The 13,837-nt window shown below is 34.9% G+C and overlaps 1 pseudogene; it reads left to right on the top strand.

The window, feature by feature from the left end:
- Positions 1-10,903: 10,903 nt before the first annotated feature.
- LOC125094159 (protein LSM14 homolog A-like) overlaps positions 10,904-13,837 on the top strand; it is a 39,906-nt pseudogene continuing 36,972 nt past the window's right edge.

Genomic DNA, 13,837 nt, shown 5'->3' with positions numbered 1-13,837 from the left:
TCTCCCATTTTGAAAACAACAAAATTTAAAAATTTTGATTAGCATTAGAATAGATAGACCTATATGTATAGGTACTATGGACTTCTGCTGCTGTTTTTTCCTCTTGTCCTTCTTTTGTTTTTTTCTCTTTCTTTTTTTTTTTTTTAACAGCACTGGAAATTTGGCACACTGGTTTGAAAGAAAAATGAAGGAGGCTTAAAAATACTACAAAAATGAAGAAGATAAAATGATCCGATTCCTTTATTCACATTTTAGAATGAGATCTTAATGAGATGTTTTCAGATGACAGTATATTTTGTTGGATATGCAAATCTTAGTTTTAAAAAAAAAGGAACAGGGTGAGCAGAAGCAGATTATAACTCTGAAATTTTCATATTTCAAATCTGAAATTCCATATTCAGGAAAACTATACCTTGGACACTTAAAATGCAATAAATGCCTATATAAATATATTTAAGTTTCCTGACACTAAGTCAAATAAATACATTTTTGTTAAGTAAAAGAAAAAATTCTAAAGAGACCTGTGAATTTAATTCAAAAATAAAATTTAAGGATATATATGTGAATACTCCTTTGGAGGTTTGGGTTAAAACACCCCACTCAAAGTCAAAGTTTAAAGTACTTTATAAAGTTCTATCACTTGCTTGCCTTGTACTGTAAATAAAGTCATTTTAACACCTGGTGTCCCATTTCTCAATCAGTGCAAACTCCTTTGCCGTATGATACTGGGTCGGAATATTATATTATCATAAAAGCTCATATCCATTTTCTATTTAACTTGAACTCTTTGATAATTTTTCCTCCTCCTTCCATCATTGTCTTCAGACAAGGAGATAGAAGCTAAATGACTTATTCAAGGGCACTAGGCCAGCCAGCATTATGCTATTGATTTAAATTAATAATTTTTATTTTCCCAGCTGGACTGACCTCCTGAGCCTTGTCAACTCTAATTCCATTTCCATAAAATAGGAATAATAATACTTAACACCTAGATCAATGGAGCATCTCTAATTATTCTCTTATACATGTAAGCACTTTTGAGCACTGAAAGTACAGTCTTTCAAATTGCAAGCTGCTTAGAACAGAGGAGAGATGGCTTGAGAGTATTATAGCTGTGTTTAATTTTTTGGATGCACTGACATTTCACAGAGGAATTAGATTTATTTGCTGTTGCTTAAGACAGTGACTTTTTTTTGGATTGTTTTTTTTTTCTTTCTAATAAAGCTCATCAAAATTTAAGATCTAAATATTATTGTCATTCTCAAGATTACCATAGGAGACTGAGTTATTATTCATGGAAATATTTTGACCACCTATTTAAGAGTTCAACCGTTCCAACAGTCCAAACCCTGTTATTTTAATATCTCTTTTCTTGTATTTTTCAAATAACATATTAATTATTTGATAATCACTTGTTTAGTTACTTGTTTTTTAGAAATTAAGTTCAGTTTTAATTTTTTATTATTTGCTCTTCCTCCAATCATTTACAGTATTTACAAATTCCATTGGGCAGGGATATTTATTATTGTTGCAGTGGTGTTTATTGATATTATTATCATTATCATCATTATTATTATTATTAATGATTTGATGTGTTAAACTTATGCTTTTACACAAGTTCTAACCATGTTGGCAAAGGTCACAAATTTAGTAGCAGAAGTTCTGTCATAATCAGACTTTTTGATCCCCAGACCAGTAGCCCTTTTTTCCTGACACCATGCAGTTTTCTCTATTTATCTACATCTCTCTCTCTCTCTCTATCTAATCTATCTGTATTTATTTCTGATTAACAAGCTTTCTTCTTATTTTCACATATTTTTTCATTTTTTTCCTTTTGTGCATGTGTGTGTGCATGTGTGTCTGCCATTTGATACCTTTCCCAAAATAGAAAATCGCCTGTGGAGTTAAAGTGCAGTTTGGAAAAATAAAATGTCAATTAAAATGTTTAACACTCAAAGATGCTGTATGATTGTCCTAACTTAGCAAATTGTGCAGGAACACTTTAGCTTCCTCTCATTGACTAAATAATCTCTGTTTCAACTTAAATCCCAGTTGTGACAATTAGCTCAAATAATGTGTGTATCCATTCACATTGCACTACAAGACATATTTCAACTTTTACTTTTAGTATCACCTCCACTGTGGCTCATATATTACCGCAAAAAATGGATTTTGCTTACGTGTGAAATTATATATTATTTCCCCAAAGGGAAAAGAGTTTTGCACATAAGGTAAAACTGGCAAATAGGTGAATGTTTTCCAGCAGTCTTAAATATTATATTATACCTAGCAAAAACATAGCATGCACTTACAAACAAGTGCTTTGCAAATATACTAATTTATTGTCCTGACATCCCCAAGAGAGGTTGGTGAAGTAATCCAGATATTCTACAACTTTAACAGTGTCAATATTGCTAATGTAAATTTAACAAGGAAGCATTTTGCTATCTTGAGTATATTTCACATTTGGAGAGTTAGATCTATGTTGCTATAAACTGTACCTAGAGTAATAAGAATTATGGTGTTTTGGAGTTTGCAAATCATTCAGTCTTAAGCTTTTCTATTATTTACCCTAGTGAATTTGTAAAACAATTTCTCATGCTATATATCATCTCACTGTCAGTGTGAAAATAAGCTTTTTGAAAATTTCAGTGAAAAATATGAAGTTAGAAGGACTTTAATATTTTTTTAAATGTAAGTCACTATTACCTTAATCACACCAATTTGAGAGTTAATATGGGGCTGGTAAGTAATGTTAAATATACATTTACAGATCTATTTTTAAGTATCTGCATAACCTATGATATGTACACTGTATATGATATTAAATATACATTGCAAAATAATGTATATGATAATGTAACACACTATATTACATGAAATGTCTGTATTATTTAGTAAGACATGTCCTTTAATACCTCCTATCTGTCATGGAGAATCTCTAGAAAATTATACAATTCTTTTTTTTTTAACTAATGAAATGGTATCATATTCCTCCTTGAATTGGATTAGGCAAAAAGAGATTAACAGTCATTAGAATATATCATTATTGACTAAATTGGTTAAATAGAGATAATATATAGGATGATCTTTCATACTTATGTATCCTTTATAGTGGTATGGTACTGTAGCGGCAAAGTGGAGGCTGCCCCAAACGTGCCTTTGCCCCACATGTGTCTTTGGCATACTGATTATTTTGAAATAAAGGTTACTTAAGGAATAGCCAGTGTAAGAACACTGACAACACTTTTCTCTCCAGAAAGTAGGAAATAAAACTCCCATGTGAGAGGTACTATTCCTGTACCAGGAGGTAAAGAAACATTCTTATCACCAGAGAGAAGGAAGTTAGAACTGGGAAGGCTACCTAAACAACCCTTGTCACTTTTTATTAATTTACTACCCCAGCCCAAAATCTGTGTAGAATTCTTTATTAATTAAAGGTCCAAAATATAAGTTTTCTTTGTCCTGTCAACTTCTCATAGATTTATTCCAAAAGGTCTAAAAAGTATTAAAAACACCTGCCTTATTCATTTCTTTGGGCCTGAATTTAATTATTGAGCTCCCATGTGCCCATAATTAAACTTTGTATTTTTTTCCTATTAACTTGTCTCATGTCAATTTAACTCTGAGATCAGCTATTAGAAAAGAAGAGCAGGGGCACCTGGGTGGCTCAGTGGGTTAAGCCGCTGCCTTCGGCTCAGGTCATGATCCCAGGTCCTGGGTTCAAGCCCTGCATCGGGCTTTCTGCTCAGCGGGGAGCCTGCTTCCTCCTCTCTCTCTGCCTGCTTGTGATTTCTCTCTGTCAAATAAATAAATAAAATCTTAAAAAAAAAAAAAAAAGAAGAGCAGAGGAGCATTTTTCTTCCTCAACAGTACACAAAGCTTATTATATATATATATATATATATATATATATATATATATATATTAAATAAATACTTGTCAGTTGATTGATATATGTGGCAGATTGGTTATAGTGACAGCCCTAATTAATGGTTTCCTATACCCATACCACATGATTTTGTAGCTTCTTCCTTCAACATGTGAAATTTATTTTTCTACATTTTAAATCTTTGCAAGACTTGTGACTTTTTTTTTTTTTTTCCACAGTGGAATTCAGTGAATGCTGTGTGGTTCTGAGCCTTGTCCTTAGGAGCCTTGAAAACGACTAGAGTTGACATTTTTCAAAGAGTTAAAGGTTGAGTAAAAAGCAAATATAAGTATGCCAGAGAGAAGGAATAGCACATGCAAATGCCATAAGCTGAGAAATCCTCTTGTGTTTGGAGAAAACAAAATATCAGTGTAGTTGATTTGAAGTGAGAGATAATAATTCTACATTAGATTGGAGAGGAATGTGGGAAACAGACTTTGTGTGGTCAAATACACTGTGACAAGGATTGTACATTATGTCCTAAATGCACAGTGAGACAATGAGGAGGTTTAAGAAAATTGGTGGTATGATTCAATGCATTCTTCTTTTTTTTTGTTTGTCTGTTTTATTGTTTTAGTTAAGCATTTTACAGGTAGAAAGTGCAGAAATGTGAAGGTGTATTTTATATCTGTGAAGATTCTCCAGAGAAGGAAAACTAGTAGGTGAACAGATATATAGATAGATAGATGGATAGTAGATAGATAGATATATAAATAGATAGAAGATAGATAGAAAGATAGAGGAGAATGATGATAGATAAAGATTAATGATAGATAGAGATATAGGCCATTGGCTCACATGATTGTGGAGACTGAGAAGTTCCAAGATCTGACATCTGCAAACTAGGGGTAGTATTCAAAGAATAATGACCAAATGAACACACTTTGTAGTCTGCATCTATTGCCAAAGACCACCCTCATATACACTTCCTGTCTTTTTCTAGAATGGCTCACACTCTCTTGAGATTCAATACTTTTGATGAGTTTTGTCTCTGTAAAACTTTATCTGAATAAAATCACATAGGAAATATTCTTGTGTCTGGCTTATTTTGTTCTATGTTATGTTTCTGCCTGTAGCAGCAGTGTTTATTCCATTTATTTTCTGTATAATAGTCTGTATTCTGACTATACCTCAATTTATTCATTTATTCTATTATTGATGTGCATTTAGGTTGCATTTGGGTTTTGCCGTAAAGCTAATGCATCCATCATTTTTGTTTGTTGTTGTTGTTGTTGTTGTACCTGTGCACAAATTTCCATCGGATAGATACAGAGAAGAGAATAAGAGAAGCATAAGTATATTCAAATCTAGTAATAATCATAAAACAGTTTCCAGAGCCTGTTATGCTCAGGTGCACTTACACTAGTTGTACAAACTAAAAGAGAAATAAATCCACTATAGGGGGAAAAAAATGAAGAAACATGTCTGTTGGGATCTTGACAGTGGATGGAAAGAAAAAGAAATCTCTCTTGAGGATTCATACTCACAAACTGGCCCTCATCTGGATTTGCAGCTAGTGAGCTAAAGCTTTCAAGTTGAAAATTTATCTTTAAGTGATCCCATGTAAGTACCTTCAGGCACCAGGCAGAAGCAAATGCAAGTACTCTCTAGGGGAATGCTGCTTTCAGCTAGACCTTACAAAAGTCCCGTAGATAATTTTTCAGGAGAAATAAAATCACAGATAAAAAAAAAAAAAATCACACAAACAACAATAAAAGAATCATCAAGAGCAGAGCTTACAAAACCAAGAGACAGAAAAGTTTGGGAATGTTATATGACAAAATAAAAATTTAAGTATATGTTGTCTTACATAATTAAAATAATTAAACATATTTACCAAGAGTTGATGCAAATATCTAATAATATATGAAAAAAGACCAAGTGAAATTTAAGTGGACTGGGGCACCTGGGTGGCTCAGTGGTTAAGCCTCTGCCTTCAGCTCAGGTCATGATCTCGGGGTCCTGGGATCAAGCCCCACATCGGGCTCTCTGCTCAGTGGGGAGCCTGCTTCCCCCTCTCTCCTTGCCTGCCTCTCTGCCTACTTGTGATCTCTCTCTTTCTCTGTCAAATAAATAAAATGAAATCTTTAAAAAAAAAAAAAGAAATTTAAGTGGATTATATAGATGGACACATTTTACAAAAAAAAAAAATCACAGAAAGAAAAGGTTTGATATATTAAAGAGAGGACAAGCAATACAAATGATAGAGAGGACACAGTATATATCTAGGTTGGTTTTCAAAAAAATCATACGAGAGAATTGACAGTCTTCAGAGATAATGGCTAAGCAGGTTCCAAACTTAGAGTAATCCTCAGATTCTGGAAATTTAATCAATTCTTAACAGTATAAGAGAAATCTGAACTTAGACATGTCCTAGTGAATCTGCACAAAACAAACTGCCAAGAGAATATCTTAAAATTATTCAGTGAGAGAGACAAATTGCCTACAAGGGAACCATGACAAGACTCGGAACTAACTTCCCTGAAGCTAAATTGAGAGTCAGAGGAAACATCATTTCCTGTGCAGTGTTGAGAGAACATAATGGTGAGCCTAACAGTAGGCACCCAGTGGCCATCTTCCATGAGCGAAGACAAAATAAAGAGACACTTGGATGGATATACACTGAATGTTTTGTTGTTGTTATAGTTTTAGTTTTAGTTTTGTTTTATTTTGTTTTTGTTTTTGTTTTGTTTTTCCCCAAAACTCTCATTAAAAAATATTTTCTGGACTATGCTATAGATAGAGAATAAGAATCCCTGATAGAAAATTATGAATTGTTTGACTTGAAAGAAGAGATCATGATCCAGAATACTGGTAACTACATGAGATACATAAATACTTCCTAAATAAGGGAACAATATTTTCACATTTGAGGAGTCTATTAGTTTCCTTGGGCTTATGTAACAAAGTACCACAAACTGGGTGGCTTTACACAACAGGAGTGTGTTCTTTCAGACTTCTAGGGGTTGTCAGTTTTATATCAAGTTGTCCACAGGGGCGTGTTTTTTCTGAAGGCTCTGAGGAATATCTGCTCCATGCCTCTCTCTCAGTTTGTTATAAGCTGCTGGCAATCCTTGGCATTCCTTGGCTGGTAGACACATCATCTAATCTCTGCTTAATGTTTAGCTGGCATTTTCACTGTGTATCTGTGCATCTCTTCTTACAAAGATAGCTCTCATTTTGGATGTAGTTCCCACTCCTACTCCAGTGTGGCCTCACTATAACTTAAATACATAAGCAAAGACCCAATTTCTAAATAAGGGCACACTTCCAGGAAGTGGGGATTAGAATTTGAACAGTGCAGAGAGGAAAAACTGAATGGGAAGAAATCAGAGAGGGAGACAAACCATGAGAGACTCTCGACTCCAGGAACCAAATCAAGGGTTACAGAAGGGAAGGGTGGGGGAATGGGGTAACTGGGTGATGAGAATTAAGGAGGGCATGTGTGGTGATGGGCACGGGATGTTAAATGCGACTAATGAATTGCTGAGCAGCACATCAGCAACTAATGGTGTCCTATATGCTGGTTAATTGAACATTAAAAAAAAAAAGAAAGAAAAAATTTGAGCAGCTGCTTTTGGATGACATGATCAACCCACACAAAGCATTCAAGTAAATTACTGAAATCTAAACAAGAATTGAAAAAAAGAAGAAGGAATGGAATGACATAAACTGTTCTTAGGTCATTATAATGTTCTGAGGGAGAATAAAGTTACTGATTTTAGACTTTAAGTTGAACACATATGATGGAAATATTATTTGTATATATCTGATATTTAATAAAAGATTACAAGTAATCTATGAACATATTTATGTTCCTATAAAAATAGAGGAAGTCCTAACAGAGCTCTTTTTTTTAAAAGTATTTTATTTATTCATTTGACAAGAGAGAGAAAGAGAGCCAGAGAGCACAAGCAGGGGAATTGACAGAGAGAGAGGGAGAAGCAAACTACCCACTGAACAGGGAGCCCAATGCAGGGCTCAATCACAGGACCCTGGGATTATGACCAGAGACAATGGCAGGCATTTATTTGACTGAGCCACCCAGGCAACCTCCTTATCAGAGTTCTTAAAAATAAGCAAACAAGTAAAAAAAAAAAAAAAAAAAAAAAAAGATTTTAAAAAAATGCTAACAGAGAAGTTATGTTACATATGTGTGTTTTGTTTCTGAAGTTATATAAATAGAGTTGTTTTGTAGTTTTGGTGGAGTGTTTCACATCAAGATTCCTTTTTTTATTTAAAGCTTTTATTTATTTATTTGACAGAGAGAGACAGAGTGAGAGAGGCAACAGAAACAGGGGGAGTGGGAGAGGGAGAAGCAGGCATTCTGCTGAGCAGGGAGTGTGGAGGCCAAGAAAAACAAGGCTGTACCCATCTCGAGTCTAGCCCAGACATAAGTACAGCCATCTTGGCAAAGCGGAGGCTGGCACCTTGCACCCCCTCTCCACCTGCTCCCCTCCCCTCGGTAGTACCTGTGACATTCCTCAGCCACCCCTGGCTGCCCTGGGGGAAAAGCAAATAGTTAACTTGCAGAGATCACAATCCTGCAAGACAGGAGTCTCCCTCGATTTACCAATGTCCTAGAGATTTACAACAAAGAAGCTATCTTAACAATAGCACAATTTCCAGAGGCAAATAACTCAGTTCCTCAAGCCCTAAACAAAGTTAAATTTCTCCTAATCTAAATCTCACTAACAAGGACACTTGATAGGAGAAATGTGAAACTTTATCTCTAAACCTCCAAGGTAGTGTCAGCAATCATTCCCAAGCATATGACCCACTGATATACATCAAAAGGGTCTCACAAGAAGATTTTTATTATTGTTAATGAATAACCTTTTCCCCAGACAACAGCTAGCCCCTCAAGGTCCTGGAGACCTCGCTTCCAAAATTCCTTAGAGACTTACATCATCCATAACCCCCTTTGTCTTCACCCACTGCTGAGTCCACCCTTACTCTGCCTTTAAAAACTCTGACTGTAATCTGGCCCCGGGTCCAAGTCCCTACTCTGCCGCGTCAGGTATACTTGGGCCCAAGCTTAAGCATGTCACCTCAGGGTCCAAGTCCCTACTCCGCTGTGTCGGGTATACTTGGGCCCAAGCTTAGGCTTGTCAAATAAACCCTCGTGTGATTGCATCGGTGCTTGGCTCCTTGTTGGTCTCTCAGATGTGAAAACTCGGGCATAACAGGAGCCTGATGCTGGACTCCATCCCAAGACTCTGAAATCATGACCCGAGCTGAAAGCAACCACCTAACAGCTGAGTCACACAGGCATCCCTCATATCAAGATTCTTAAAGAAAGAAAATGAAAGGTGTTAAGGAAAAAATGATGCTAATGGCAAAACAAAGACACTTTACATTAATGAATTTAAGGTACGTTTCTTTTTTATCTCTATCATCACAACTCAGGTACTATCACAGCAAGGAACATGCAGAAAAATAAATATTTTTCACAAAGTATTTCTAATAAGCAAATGTGTTTTAATCAGATTTCATAGTCTTATTACTATAAGCCATCCATTAAAACATGAAATGACTTTGCTATACAAAACTGGGATATATAATGAATTTGGTATAAATGGAATTTTACATAGCATTCAAGGAAACAAATGAGTAAATTCTTTCTTCCTGATCTTTTCACCTGAATTCCACAGCCTCTGCTTTACTTACCTGGCTTTACATAGTCAAATATTGGATCCATCTGGATTCCAAGAATAACCTTCCCTCTTAACCGGAGACAGAACAAGCTTATTTTCTATTTTTACATGCTAATTACCTATTTGCAATAGAATTTAAAATGCTACCCTAATATATGCCCTTATTTCCTTATGTGATATGCAATCCCCTGTTACTTTGTTTAAATAGGTTATGTCTTTAACAGTAATTGTCTGGAAGTGAGATTTGCTGTCTGTCGGGTCACTGTTGCCTGTACCAGTTATTCTAATTTTAGGACATCACAGACCATACGTGATAGGGAACACATTCTATAAAGTACGGGCACTGCATTTCACATTTACCAATTATCAAGAGACCTGACTGGAAGATGTGCAATTGTATGAAAAATCTTCCTCAGAGAACTCTGCTACAGTAGATTGATAGGTTCTCATATGTACAAATTAATTACTTCTGTCACATATTATTTGTGGTCAGCCTATTCTTCTTGTCAGAAATGACAGTATCTGTTCTGCATATAGGTCAGAGAGGAGGACAGGCTGGGAAAGGCGAGGTCTTTCCCTGTTAGCAATTAGAAGCTTCTTGATGCTTTTAAGTGCCTGTGGATAAATAAAACTACTATAATTGCAGAGCCATTTTTAGAATTGCATATCCACTGAGACATTTTGACCTGCAGCAATAAACTACTAGGCAGTACTTGAACTGTTCCTATCAGTTAATTAGAAAATGAATATGTAACTGAATAGATTAATTCAACAACATACATAAGCACAGCAATAATTTCTTTGTACTTCAGATCTCTACTATTTTCTTTTGTTTCTCCCTTTTTCTTTTTCTTTTAGGAAAAACCACCCATGTGTGAAATTTCCATTATAAAGAAGCCAGTGGAAACAAGTTATTTGTCATTTTACCCATTAACTGATATCAACAAAATATTTTTTTCATTTTTTTTTTATACAAGTTATATCATGCTTTTCTATGAAGTTCATGAATGGCCTGAATGAAGTTATTTGTGCCTGCTCTTTTGCTCTCCTTCTGGAGGAAACACAGCCTTCCCCACAAGGAGTCACTTGGATGTTCACTCATTTATTTATTCCACAAATATTTCCTTGAGTGCCTACTCTGTACTATGTACCAAGCAGCATGGTGGATATTCTGAATAAAATAGAGAACAGAGTCAGTGGTTCAGAGAGTTTACTTTCTAGACAGGGCAAATATGAAATATCCAAAATGAACATCAAGCATGTGAAATAATGACAGATTTTGATTTTTATTATCAATGAAATAATAAATGTTGACATGAAAGAATATAACAGGTAAGTCTACTTTAGATAGAATGATCAGGAAAAGTCTCCATAATGGTGAATGTTTTCGTCATGAGCCATATGGAGTCATTCATGCCAGAGAAATAGAAAAATCAAGGCCCTGAGAATAGAAAAATGAGTACCCTGCCCCCTGTCCTACCCTTCAGTTATAACTGGTAAAAAGTACTGATTGCAATTTAGTGAGAAAAATGTGGAGTTCCATAAGATTAGAAGACAGGCTGAAGATAGATCAACAAGACTTCTTACACTACAACACGGATTTTGGATTTTATTCCACATACTGCAGAAAACAACTGAAAAACCAAGCAAGGGACTTACATGCTCTGATTTGCATTTTAAAAATGGGATATAGGCTGCTATGTGAAAAAAAAAGGATTTATTCTGGACAAGAGGGAAATGGGAAATCAATTAATTCATGGAAAAATGTTTTTTTTATTGGGATGGTAGTAATGAAGATGGAGAGGTTTTGTTTTCAGTAATTTGTTGAATGGTAATGCCATCTCCTAAGATGAAAATCCTGAGCAAGAACTATATTTAGGGGAAAATCATGACTTCTATTTTGAATATGTAAAGTTTGAGATACTTACAAAATATTCAAAAGTAGATTTGCCAAGCAAGCTTTTTAAAATATATGTCTGGCACTCAAATGAGATGTCTAAGTTAAAAATGTGTATTTTGGAGTTGTTAGGAGGTAGGTGTTGGTTAAAAGTCATGGAAATCAGTGAGGTGTTTTTTGTTTTGGTTTTGTTTTTGAAAGAGAGATTGTGTGAGGCCATGAGAGCAGGGGTGATGGGGGTGGGTTTGGAAGGGGGCAGAGAGAGAGAATCTTAATTAGGCTCTATTTTCCAGGGCAGAGCCCTACCTCACAACCCTGAAATCATGACTTGAGCTGAATTCAAGAGTCGGACGTTTAACCTACTGAACCACCCAGGCACCTCTGGTGAGCTTTCTTAAAGGATAACATCATGATTTAACTGTCCACTAAAAATTTCAACTCAGTAGTGGATTGTATAAAGGGTTAGCTAGTAAGAGATGAGAAACTCCACAGGAATGTTATAGATTAACTTTAGAGGAGTGTTCTATGATAAGGTAGACAATGTGTTTGCAGAAAGAGTAATCAATTCTCTTGGATATAAAATGAAGAACTGGAATTATCTAGTAGATTTGCTTTATGGAGGACATTGTTACTACTAACCAAAGCAGAGTTTAACTAACCTCTTAGTAGATTCTGCTTGACTAGGAGAGATTTACCCAGGACATAAATGAATAAATTTTACATTACAAACAAAATTCCTGTGTGTTGATATGATGTAATTATCCACTCAAAAAACAGAACCTCTGGCAAGTCAGGGTGGTCCTTCCCAGTTTGCTCCATCCTTCTACACATTATATTTGGTTAAATTTTAGTTGAAAGGGCTTTTTTTAATTGTATTTTTTTCCATAAATAATTCTACTCAGAGTAATAAGGGAACAAGTTTAAATCAATTGTGTGGTTTATATGCCATGGCCACTTGGAGTATAATACTGATAATATAAATCAGATAAGAATAATTTTATATTACAAAAAAAAAAAAAAAAAAGCATTCCCAATGAGATAAAGAGTAGATATTTCAAACATCTTGTGTTTTTTTGTTGTTGTTGTTTGTTTGTTCATTTTTAATCAGTGATTATATGTGATGGTAATTTAATACTGAAGACAGAATATTTTAAAGTTTTCATGACCAAATGTGGTGAGGACTTTTTTAGTCCAGAGATTTCTTTTTTTTTTACATGTGCATATACAATGTATTTTTAATTTAATAGTTTCTTACCAGTTTTCCTCCCAAAGTCCTTATGCCTCCATATTCTTCTGAAGTTTTTAGAGACTATGGTCTCATTTTGAAAATAGCATCATGCTTGGGCAGAGTTCATAACAGCAATGTTCACAATGGCTCAACTGTGGAAGGAGCTGAGATGCCCTTCAACAGATGAGTGGATAAAGCAGCTGTGGTTGTTATATACAATGGAATATTACTCAGCCATCAGAAAGGATGAACAACCACCATTTGCATCAACATGGATGGAACTGGAGGGGATTATGCTAAGTGAAATAAATCAAGCAGAGAAAGACAATTACCAAATGGTTTCACTCATATGTGGAACATAAGGAATAGCATGGAGGACATTAGGGGAAGGAACCAAAAACTGAAGGAGAATCAGAGGAGAAGATGAGCCATGAGAGACTATGTATTCCCGGAAACAATCAGAGGGTTTCAGAGGGAAAGGGTGTGGGAGCATGGGGTAGCCTGGTGATAGGTATTTAGGAGTGCATATGTTATATGCAAATAATGAATCCTTGAATACTACATCAAAAACTAATGATGTACTATATGGTGACTAACATAACATAATAAAAAGAAAGAAAGAAAACAACATCATGGAACTACATTATGGTTTGCTTTCATGATTTTCAAAAGTGGATGTTGTAGAGGCATGCTCCTCCCAGGAGAAGAGTTAACAGAATATCAAAGTGTTGGGAGGTATGGAGATTCAGAGTATCTTTTAAATTGTCAATGTTTTGTTTTTACATTGGATACTTATCTCAAAATATAAATAGGAAAGGGGGCATTATGTTGTTACATTTTCAAAATGGAGCTTATTTACAAGTTTAACACCTGTTTTGTCTTAGAAAGTTATTCAACTGTTTTTAAAGTTAAATTGTAATATATGCAAATGGAGGGAAATCCAAGCAAAACAGAGAAATGTATAATATAATACCCAGGTCTCTCTCTCTCTCTCTCTTTATATATATATATATATGCACATAGATAGATAGATATATCTTGATTTATGGCCTTTAATCAGTGTCTACTGTGAAAAATGAAGCATTTACAGGTCATGATCCTGGAGACTTGGGATTGAGTCCTGC

Source organism: Lutra lutra, chromosome 2, assembly GCF_902655055.1.
Source record: "Lutra lutra chromosome 2, mLutLut1.2, whole genome shotgun sequence".
Classification (NCBI taxonomy): domain Eukaryota; kingdom Metazoa; phylum Chordata; class Mammalia; order Carnivora; family Mustelidae; genus Lutra; species Lutra lutra.
The sequence above is the reverse complement of the archived record's forward strand: the minus strand, read 5'-3'. Positions and strand labels throughout refer to the sequence as shown.